The sequence below is a fragment of the Monodelphis domestica genome, chromosome 1 (assembly GCF_027887165.1).
Source record: "Monodelphis domestica isolate mMonDom1 chromosome 1, mMonDom1.pri, whole genome shotgun sequence".
Taxonomy (NCBI): domain Eukaryota; kingdom Metazoa; phylum Chordata; class Mammalia; order Didelphimorphia; family Didelphidae; genus Monodelphis; species Monodelphis domestica.
In genome coordinates this window covers 500,538,166-500,550,244 of record NC_077227.1, presented here as the reverse complement: position 1 = coordinate 500,550,244, position 12,079 = coordinate 500,538,166, and the positions used below count along the sequence as shown (strand labels likewise).

At 37.1% G+C, this 12,079-nt stretch overlaps 1 long non-coding RNA gene across 1 annotated transcript; it reads right to left on the bottom strand.

Moving 5' to 3' along the window:
• Positions 1–6,667: 6,667 nt before the first annotated feature.
• Positions 6,668–11,754, bottom strand: LOC107650760 (uncharacterized). The gene is made up of 2 exons (XR_001626713.2): positions 11,154–11,754; positions 6,668–7,155 (listed from the first exon to the last, which is right to left on the bottom strand). It is a non-coding gene; the product is annotated as an uncharacterized LOC107650760 (long non-coding RNA).
• Positions 11,755–12,079: the final 325 nt, after the last annotated feature.

The following is a 12,079-nucleotide window of genomic DNA, read 5'->3' as shown; positions in this document are numbered from 1 at the left end:
AATTTAATTCAGTTAACATTAGTCAACCAGTCAACCAAAGTGCATTTACTAGAGCACCTACTATGTGCCAGGCACCATAGTCCCAAGTATGCCTGGACCATAGCAAAATATTCTGTCTTTAAGGAGCATACATATTACCAAAGGAGAAAAAGTATATCAATCTAAGTATATATAAACTACACACAAAACAGATACACGATGACCTTGCAGAGTAAAGTGCTACTAGATTGGACATGCTGGGAAGAAGGAGGGAAAGACCTCATGCAGAAGGTAGCATTTGAACAGAATCTTGAAGGAAAGCAGAGTTTCTGAGAGGCAGAGGTGAGGAGGGTAAACATTCCATGCTTGGAGACAGGAGAGGAGATGTATGGAAGGAATAGTCAAAAGGCTAATATGGCAATATTTTCAAGTCCGTGGAAATAATGTGTAAGAAGGCTAGGAGGGGGCTGGATTATAAAGAGCCTTAAATGCTAAGCAGAATTTTTATTAGATCCTAGGAGTAGAGGGGAACTCTGGACTTTATTGAATGGAGGACACAGGCAAATCTGCACTTTAGGAAACCCACTTTGGGAGTTATTTGGGAAATGGATTAAAGAGGGGAAAGATTTAAAGCCAGGAGACTAATTAGGTGGCTGTTGCAGTAATCCAAATGAGAGGTAATAAGGATCTGAACTAGGTTGGTAACTGAGCAAGAAAAACGGGGCATATATGTAAAAGATATGGAGTTAGAAACTACAAGGTTTCAATCAGCTAATTGCATATGAGGAGTGAGCTATGAGTTGAAGATGACACTAAGGTTGGAACCAAGGTGAGTGGGGAAAGGATGATGCCCTTGAAAGACAAAGGAAGGCTTGAAAGAAGGTTGTGATTGGGTAGAACAAGATAAAGATTGTTTTTAGACATATTGGGTTTAAGATATCTATAGGATATTCAGACAATTCAGGCAATTACTCTTGGGGAAATTGAAGTCAGGAGAGAATCTAGGACTGGATATATAGTTCAGGGAATCGTCTTTATAGAGATGTAGCAAGAACTAATGAGGTTATCAAGTGAGAACGCATAGAGCCAGAAGACAGAGCCTTAGGGCATTGGGAATTATAATTTTTAGGAATAACATAGATGAACAATTATTGGGAATAGCATAGATGAAGATCTCACATCTGTTGCTGTATTTCTTTGCTTAATCTCCTCAATCTCTGATTGAGAAGGAGTGGTTAGACAGATAGGAGCAAAACTAAGAGAGAGTGACGACATAAAAACCCAGAGAGTAGGAAAAAATGTGAGGGACAGTTAGGTGTTGCTTTGAATAGAGTGGCTGGCCTGGGGTCAAAAGAACTCAGCTTCCTGAATTCAGACACTTATTAGCTATGTGACCCTGGGTAAGTCATTTAATCTTATTTCCTTTAGTCCTTCATATGTTAAATGTGCTGGAGAAGAAAAGAACAAACCACATCTTTGCCAAGAAAACCTCAAATGGGGTCATGAAGGGTCAGACACAATTGGAAAATAACTGAATAACAGAAATAGTAGTAAGAAAAAAATGGTCAGCAATATCAAAAGTTACAGTGAGGTCAAGAAAGATAGGGCTTGATAAAAGGTTTGGCAATTAAGAGTTCATAGATAAATTTCAAGAGAGTAATTTCCATTGAATAAAAATGAGTGAGGATGATTATAAATTATAGGTGACTGACAAGAAATGTATTCAAAGTATAAGATGCTGTCCTGGGTTCTGGGGATAAAATGACAAAAGAAGAAACAACCCTTGCTTTCAAAATACTTAAAATCTACATTTCACATGCTTATTGAAGGATGTCTATGATAATTTTGCACATGAGCCATTTCTTCCTGGGGTTTCATATGGAAAAGTTCTGTATATTTGTATATTACAGCCATTTAGGCTCAAGTCTAATAGAAAAACCTTTAAAAAGAGGTCAAAACAAGGTATTTGTGAGTCCTACGTAAGTCTGAAAATCCCATGTCCATTTCTCCTACGTGATTTTAACCCTAAAAGTATGTTTTAATTTATTCAGAAGACATTCATGAAATCCTTTCAGGAGAAAAAGAATGATACTTTTAGAAGAAACACAATCTCTGACTTTATAATCCAATGAAGACAAACACAGATAGCAGTGATACAGACATAGATAACTATAAGATTCAAGGTGAGACAGTAGGCAGAGGGCCAGTCTGAACCCCAGAAAGACCGGTGTTCAGGGGGGGGTGTGAGAGATAACTGCCTTCGTGGCCATGCCTTTTGGACATAGCCAACTCTAAGATTGTGCACAGATGATCTACATCAGTGGAGAGAGTTTCCACACTGGGAATCCCCCCAATGATCTGGACCTAAATAAATATAATATAGTAGTATATGTAAATCAGAATATAGATAAGTGCCTAAAGTTGCACAACAAAATCATAGTTATTAAGATTCAGGCATAACTGCCAATTTAGTAGTGATTATACAACAGCTTAAATGTCTGCAAAGGTGCTGATTGCATCATCAAACGAACTTCATTTTGCAGTGTCCAGTTCCATGATTCTTCCTGAGCTCTGCTGAACCCCTGTTGGGTTGTTGGTTTTTTTTTTTTAATTTCGACATTCAAAATACATTTTGACAAAGTATAATTTACAGAAGCACTTGGGTGGCCTCATTTGTATCAGGAATCATACCCTATACAGGAGACAAAGAGAATTCTCCCTAAAGCTTTCATTGTTGTGTACTGGAGGTGTGTAACTCTCCACAGGAGATTTCAAGCTTCTACTGTATTGACAGATAACTTGACTTATCACAAAATCAATATCTACATGCCCCAGAGAACGGACTTTTCAGGCATTAATTCTATGAGCATTTATAAAAAAGTCATATGAAAAAGTGTTCCCCATTGCATCCTGCTGAATGCTTGATCCCACACTTCTGCTTTCTTTCCCTACTCTTAGCTCTGACTCGGCTAAACTGAGAGTGAAAAATGTTGGCCCATTGAGTTAGAAACACATTTACACGGACTTTTTTCCAAATCCACCCCTCAGTAAGAGAGTACCATTACAGAAGAGGTAAAGAAAAAAAAATTCTCTCTAGATAATTTTAAGACACAAATTGGAGATTACCTCGGGCCAACAGCAAGGAGCAGGCTTGTTTTAATTTATTTAACGTGACTTTCCCTCAGCTAAAGGATGCTAACGTCATTTTGCAGGCTAAGGCCTCTTTAGCCTCTGGTATTTGCCACTCTGCAATCAGCTTAACAATCAAGCTGAAAACTTACCACTTCATAACTATTTTTGTCAAAAACATGGAGGCTTTCAGTTAAATCCAGTTTCCCACTCAGATAATTGATTTGCTTACTGTTCCATTTTTGAAGATGTTCGAGATGATAAAAATTGAGGTTTCTTTGGATGCTGTTTAAAAAGGTAAATATCAGAACCACTCCTTTAGCCTATGTAAAGCAAAGCCAACTAAAGACCATTGCCTCAAACCCACCTGTCAAAAGCCACAGACAAAGACTAATTTTGCAAAAGAGGAAGCAGAAGTGGGAGAAGTGGAACTCTGTTCCATATGGGAATAACAGGATTCACCTTTCTCTTTTAACCACTCAAAAAAAGGTCAAATTAACATTCAGTGTTTGTTGTGACTTTGTCAGTTTTGTTAGGTGAAACCCAACTTCATAACAAAATTAACAACATGAAGTGTTATCTCTTTTACAATGGCTTAGTGATTTCATCTAAGTGATTTGGGGACTTTTCTAGTCTTCCTTTCTGAGACATTCTTTCTTCCCTTGAAACCCTCATCCTGCAACATTCAACAAATAATAATTACCTATCACGTGCGGAGTTTGTACATCATTGTTTGGATGTCGTCTCCTCCATCAGGCTTCGGGCTCCTTATGAGCAGGGATTGTCCTTTGCCTTTCTTTGTCTATCCAATACATAGCCTCTTGCCTGGCTTATAGTAGGTGTTAAATAAATGCTTATTGCCAAACATGCTAGGCAGTGAGGTGGAAAGAAAGGATAAGGTGGGGACGGGCTGTACCAAGATAAAAGACATGATCCCTGACTTTGAGGAATTTATAATCTAGCTAGGAGAGATAACTCCATGTGCACACATAACTATTATGCAAAGTAGAATAGAAGTACAAAAGCAGGAGTACAAAATATTGTTAGAGAAGATAGAGAGGGAGGATGTGCAGAAGTTGCATAATTATAGGCTAACAATAAATGATCTTTTCTATAGTGTTTCCAAGTAATCCAATCTGTGGCATCTATGGCATAGAAATTTGTGAACCTTTTTTCCCCCAAATGCAGCCCCAGGTTCAATTCCCTTTAGCCAATGGTATTTGGGATCTCCACAAATAACATCCGTACTTCCAAGATAGAAATATTGCTCTTATTTTCTTGAGGCACAAAAACATTAAGAGATTTGCTCACAATCACTGAGTCAGTTTCAGAGTCAGGACCTGGACCCAAGTATTCCTGACTCCTAAGTGAATACTCTGTACCCCGCACTCATTCCTACATAGTCATGTCTAATCTTGGGGGTTTTCTTGGCAAAGTTACGGCAGTGGTTTGCCATTTTCTTTTCCAGTTCATTTTACAGTTGAGGCCACTGAGGCAAAACAGGGTGAAGCGATTTGCTCAGGGTCACATAGCTAGTGTCTGAGGCTAGTTTTAAACTCGGGTCCCCTTGAGTCTTAGCCTGGCGTTCTAGTCACTGCACTACCTCACTGCCTCAACCTAATATTATTCTTAGTAAAATTATTAAGCTGTCAACAAAACAAGTTATGTACCAAAGGATATCTACCGTCCCTAACTCAGCCTACCCACAATTACTACTTCCCCCACCAAGGCCCTCTAGGATAAATGTTTTCATATATAATGGGACATTCGATATATTTTATCCATCAGTGAGGTTTCAGTTTCTCTGTCTTCCCCCACTCCACCCCAGCTTCTATGCCATTATACACAATACACGATATAGACCTCCCAAATGTGATTTCGTGTAGAAAAGAAGCCCAATATCAATAACTACTTCTGGTTAAGACTCGATTTCTTTTTAAGGGAGTATTGCGCTATCCCTACAGCGAAGGCTGAATTTCAACTCTCTGATTCCCAACTCAGATCAGAATGTTAAGGCTAATGAGCAATAGTGCATTATGTTTATTTCAAATTATAAATCCGACTCCACTCAGGGCGCAACAGCTTTTAGAGAAAATGGGCTGTCAGAAAAGAGGCTTTTTAAACCAAGTTCTAAAAATCCCATTTCCAAACTTTTAGTTCCATTACATACCTAGTCATTAAACTGCTTGATGTTTCCATTCTAAAAAATTCATGTAGCCTTGCTTTCCAAAGATGGAGTCTGCCAACCACGAGGGGTTAAGTACCTAGCATGTGCAAGGGAATTGTCCAGCTACAGAGGATAAAGATGTGGGATCTGCCCTCAAGAGGCTTCGGATTTAGCCAGGAGACAAAACACGTCTATATGAAAAAATGAAATAATAGAAGAGTTTCAGAGATGAAATAATAGAAGAGTTGGATCACGGCAGGCTCCGTAAAGGGCCGAATTAGAAGTGAAGACTGAGTTCAGAAGAGTAGCAACTCTTGAGTAACAGAAATGATAGAATAACCTGAATTGTGAGTGAACCTCTACAGAAAGGGAAGAAAAAATCCAGAAAAGAACCTGATTTAATATTCGAGTCTCCTGCAAATTACTGTATTTAAAAGTGAGAAAAATAAGATTTTGCTAATGATGACAAGCATCTCCAGTGTCCTTTAAAAAATTCTAATAGTTTCTCTACACTGAAGAATATTTTAGCTCTGCTGAAATTAGTATAAATTGTGCAGTGTATTAGAGCATCAGGAGATGAGTAGCTATGGCAATACCAGGACTTTATTAAGCCCCAGACCAATCGGAGAATATATTTCCTGCTATTTGAAAGAAATGAATGATCTTCTTTGATTGGGAAATGTGAAGGGCGAAGGAAACCCACAGAAATGACTTAAACAGCTTGGTGGTGCTTTTAGCAGGAAGCTGAGGATATTTTTGCATGGAGAAATTAGGGGGAAAGGTGACTTTTATTGCTAAAATTAATTTTATTGCCTTACTAACTAACCCTCTTCCTCTTTACTCCCAGGGATCACACTGAGATAAAAAGGCAGCACGAAATGCTTCCCCACCCCCATGGGTTTTGCAAGTGGCTTGGGATTCCAACCACACAATATTAGGGCTAAAGCAACTGGCCAGCAAGGTTCTGAGCAGCAGATAGACACATAAAAAAGAATGACGAATCTGATTAAGAAACGTACATTTATATTTTTACTAGGTTTTATTTTTAACATAAACCATCTTGAAAAAAAGTTTTATGATTTAGCATTTATGAATGACTAGATTTTAAGAGAATTGTAATATTTTTTTAGGGTATTTCAGCTCTATGAGTTATTTCTTGTAGATTCAGATAATGACATTATAAATCTTTCTGTGGAGGCAATTACTAAGGCAGAAATGGCCTATTCCCCATTGGCTTTTAGGCTCAGCTTACTGACATATTACAAGCAGGCTTACCATGGTCATTAAAAACTGATCTGGGATTTATTGTTCCTCTTTAAACTCTCAGTACTTTGAAAAGTATTGAACAGAAAGGAATACAAAGTGAAGTTACAAAGAGAGGCAACAAGGCAATCAGGAGAAAAATAGACTTAATTTATCTCATCAAAGCCCACCAAAAGTGCCACAAAAATAGCTGAAATTGGAGTTTGAAGTTTTTAATATACACAAGTACACTCTTGCTACACATTTTAACCGAAATGGTTTCCAATATGAAGTTAGTATTGAGAGATAAAGGGATCCAGGTGAAAGATGTCACACAGAAAGTAATAGAGGCATTTAATCTTTGGAGGACAGTAGACATTGTGCCTATAAGAGTAACCAATCCTCCTAAGCTTGTGACACAGTCTGCTTGAACTCAAACAGTAAGTTTCAGCCATTGCTTCTTCTCCAGAAGGTTGAGTCATTTATTGTGGGGGTGGACATGAGTGACGGCTTTCCCATCCAAAACTTCTGATCTGGATCCCTCATTACCTGGCTCACTGGGGCCCTCCTGACTTTCTTCTGCTTCTTCTCACTTGGTGTTGGAACACGCTTCCAGAAAAGAGATTCATAGTTCTGTTCTGAAAGGATGTGTTACATCAGCACAAAAGCACAATGAGAGGAAGTAGAAAAGGAAGGTGAGAAAGGAGAAAGAAAGAAAGAGATAGGGAAGAGAGAAAAGAAAGAAAGAAAGAAAGAAAGAAAGAAAGAAAGAAAGAAAGAAAGAAAGAAAGAAAGAAGAAAGAAAGAAAGAAAGAAAGAAAGAAAGAAAGAAAAGAAAGAGAAAGAAAGAAAGAAAGAAGAAAGAAAGAAAGAAAGAGAGAGAGAAAGAAAGAAGAGAGAGAGAGAGAAAGAAAGAAAGAGAGAGAGAGAAAGAAAGAAAGAGAGAGAGAAAGAAAGAAAGAGAGAAAGAAAGAGAGAGAGAGAAAGAAAGAGAGAGAGAAAGAAAGAAAGAAAGAAAGAAAGAGAGAAAGAGAGAAAGAGAGAAAGAGAGAAAGAGAGAAAGAGAGAAAGAGAGAAAGAGAGAAAGAGAGAAAGAGAGAAAGAGAGAAAGAGAGAAAGAGAGAAAGAAAGAAAGAAAGAAAGAAAGAAAGAAAGAAAGAAAGAAAGAAAGAAAGAAAGAAAGAAAGAAAGAAAGAAAGAAAGAAAGAAAGAAAGAAAGAAAGAAGGAGATGGGGAGAGAAAAGAAAGAGATGGGGGTGGAGAGAGACAAAGACACAGATTAGCATAGGATTATGAATCATTAAATTTAGGAGCTTTTTTTTTTCAAGAAATAAAGTTTTCATAATTCTTATCCACACAAATCAGGATATCAGTCAGGAAAAGTTCAGCTATGATGTCTTTACTTTTAGAGTTTATTGAGATGGGGGGGGGTGACAGTTGTGTTGTGAAGAAGTTTATTTTTTCTGTTGTTTAATGAGAATGGAAAAAGAATTAGGAAATACTTTCTCAGCTTGTAAGGAAGAAGAGATAGGAAGATCTGAAAGCTTTTTTTTTTTTGCCTTGAAGAACAAAAGTAACCCTCAAACAACCAAAAAACCTTGTCTAGTATTTGCTTCAACCTGATGCAATGCCTTCATCATCTTTTTACTGTAATTCAATATTTGTTGAACTGGAAAGAAGCTTTCTAAGGGGAAGTGATATTATTTTGCTCTTTCCTCTTCCCCTCATATTTATAGTCATAGTTATTTATCTAGATTTTCCAATATAGAAAACCAAAGTTGATTTAAATTAAAATTAGGGATTCAAAATGAAATGAAATCATGACATAGCTCAGATTCCATTTTTAGAACAGTTAATCATATTCAATAGTCTCAGAATGTAAATGGTCTTGGTGCCATTTTGAAATAATTTTCTAGGTTTTGAAAAAAATTCAAATACTTTAGATTTGGTTTAAAACAATGTTAGGATTCAATTTAGCATCCTATAGAGTGAAAATCATTTTCACTTTTTATTCATTGTTGGTTCAAGTCCTTGGTTCAAATTTGAATTTATACTAGATTGAATTGAAATTCTCCATTCTCTAATACTTCTTTGTTTGATGGATTCCATGCAAATATCAAAACTGATGGAACTTGGTTTGCTGCTGCCTGAATATATAATCCATGATGCAATCCAAGGGCACTTAACACTATAGCATATCATTAATTTCAGTCAACTCAAGCTGCTTATTATAAATGCTATACCATTTATTGTTTGCCAAAAGCTACAGATCAGTCCATTGCTTTCTACTCTGGTACCTAACATCACTAACCTGATGCAATATTTCTGGGTTTTTTTACACTTAATATTATTGATTCCCCACGTAGCATCAAGTATATCTTATTTCCTGTCCTGGTGTATTTGTAGAGTATTGTTGCTATTTTAGTCAACCCTCAATAATCCATAAAGTACAATCATTCAAGCTTGAATATCTATAAAGATTTGGGTGCCATGGGTCCTGGCTCAAAAGACAGTAAACATCCTTTGCTACCACCTTTACCTCAGCATGATCCTGAGAGTAGTGGAGGACAAATTTTGATGACTCCAAAGGTAGAATCCATCTGTCCTGAAATTATCTAGGACAATAAAGCCAGGATAATCCATCCACCTGTTGTTCAAAATATCACTGACTACCCCTGTAGAGGTGAAGTCCACCTATTGAGGAGCAAAGCCCTAGCTAGACCTTCCCTAGTTCTGACCAGGATAGCCCTTGATTTTCTTTAGCAACATATAAATATATATGTATATACATGTATATACATGTATATATATATAATTATATATACATATAATATTTATAAAAATTTATAGCTTTATATAGAATATAGAAATAACTGTACTTAGCAAGAATAATTAGTAACAAGTTGTTCTGAGGTCTCCCCTCATTGGACTTGGTGTTCCAATGTTTCTTTTATGCCTTACAATTGAATCTACCTGAAAAAGTTGATTTTGGGGTGTCAGTATGGAATCTGGACACCTCAATTTTACCCCTGCCCTTTGAGAAACCCCAGTACCAGGCATACCTGTTTTGGATTGAACCCTAGTGTGGGTGGGATTAGTGGATATAGTAAAAATGTTGAGTGCCTTTATTTGTTTTAGAAGCTGCTCCCATTGTATTAAAGATCGGTCTCTGGAAGCCCAGGTCTTAGTTTGACCCTTTCATTGGAAATTGTTATAGCTGACCACTCCCTGATACTGGCTGCAGACCTCTTTGCAGCCTGCTTGCAATTTGTCTATGCAGGCTTGCTGTACCAAGTTCCCCAGAGGATATAAAAGATCCCCAGCTCTGCCCCTCTTCAGATCTGGTATCTAGTGTGGTGCCTTCTCCCAGGGATACAGTTCCCAGGGTAGATCTTGGTGCTGGGATCTGTGTAGTGACCAAATATTGGACCTATCCCTATCCTGAGTAAAGACTTGGTTTTTCTGACTATCTAAGAGTTGTGTGTTTTTTTCAAGTTTGACAGGGGTGTACATCTTATGTGACTTCACCTCAGCAGGATTTGTGCCGCTTGCCTGGGGCACCAAAAATGCTAGTTTCAGCTCTAGTGATGCTTAGGTGATTTTTAAAAAATATTATGTGGGTTTCTTATTTGTCTCTTCATGAAAGTTAAAGACATTGGGATTGTCATTTAATTAATAAATATATTTGATTAAGCTCTCTTAGTAATCTTCATTTTTAAAGTAAATATGTTTCAGCAAAACTGGCTGTAAAAGTTTCTCATAATATCAATGCAACTTTCCATAAGTAATTTGGATGTAAATTCCAATGATTTTTTATTAAATCAGTAGATTGAGAAGATTAAGACTATATCTATCAAATAATATTCTTTGGTTTTCTGGCTTTGGGACTGGCTTTCTTGACTCCAGGATATCTCCTCTACCATTTCCTCTCTAACTTCCCCAGATAATAACTACTTTGCCTCTCTATTCTATCTTAACATTTTTGAAACTCTAAGTTTCCATCTCTTCTTATTGCCTGATGCTATTTGACTATCATCTAGTAAAATGAACTTACAACATTTTGGTCTGCCAGATTTTAAAAAAAAAATTCTCAAACTCAGTCATGAGTTCTATAAAATATAATTTGTGTCCTGCTTTTCCTCAATTCCATAAATATAAAGTAGAAAGGAGAATTCTCCTTTATGATGGAGAATGTTTTTCCTACCACCAGTTAAAAATGAGAGTTTAGACTCATGTTGTTGTTTTGTTTTTGAATCTCTTTTTTTCTTTTAAGAGGAAAAAGCTGCAGAAGGAACACGTTTCAGTAGACCATGCTTTGAGTTTAGGGTCCTAGTTCTTTAAATATTTTTTTAAATTTGTTTTTGCAAGAATGGTCTCAAAAATTCAAGTGATAGCCATCTGGGTGACAATAAATAAAATTAAAGCCTATAATTGAATTACTTAATATCATCTTCAAATATAACAATAGACATAGACATCTACATCAAGACATTGGCAAAATCTTAAGTCGGAAAGAGGTCCTTGAACTTAATCTAGGAAATGACTTCTTGGTGGATGGTTGTGCATGTGTATTTGCTTAAGCATGTTTGTTTTTCCAGGTCTTAGTTTCCTAATGTCACGACACAAGCTGCCTTACCTGAGTGCCAGACTATAAATGAGGCAGCCGTTCTGAACACATGTAGACAAAGGAAGAGGTTGCTATAGTAACTGTGGCCATGTGAAGGCACTTAGAACAGCTCCTCCCCCTGCTCAGAATCTCTACTCTCCCTCTACCCCAGAGCCTCTTTTCCACATTGGTAGAGATGGAGAATCTATCACAGAGAAAGAGGAGCCTTCTTGCAACAATGGAAGATCAGAGGTCCCCTCACAGGCAACCATCTTGTTTTGTTGTTGATTCCCAATGCGCTGGCTAGGAAATTTGCTCCACTGAAGCTCATTCTGAATTTATTAGAGAAAGGAAGATACAGGATTGGGTTTGCATTGTTTTGAAACTAATAACTTGAGTACTTGCTCCCATGTAATCAATCACTCAGCATTTCCTCATTCTTTTTCCCCCCCTCTCTGATTCTCTAGACATCTAAAAACAAGCATCAACTTGTATCCTGGATATTTTGTTACACGGTACCACCATTTACCAGAGGAAATCATAGCACTTCCTGCATTACTGTAACATGAGCAGTTGGCAAAAGTATTTTGAAAAGAGCATTTTTCCCAGTATACTTTAAAGTATTTTAATACCTGGCATTTCTAAGCCAGTGCATGACACCACCCTATGGGGGGGGGGGGGGAAGACTTTTGCACATAATTGTGTTCCAACAAATTTGAACAAATGAAGTTATTCCAAATCATATAATATCTTCAGCCATTGAACAGCAGTTGTTATAAGTGTTCCAGGGCACCATTCTAACATATTTATAGATCCTTTTGCTTAGTGTAGTAGTAAAAGTAGTAAAGTAGGCCTGGAGTCAGGATGCCCCACATTCAAATGATGCTTCTGTCATTTAATATCATCACAACCATCACTATTAAAAATGATGATAGTGGTGATAATATAGATGACGA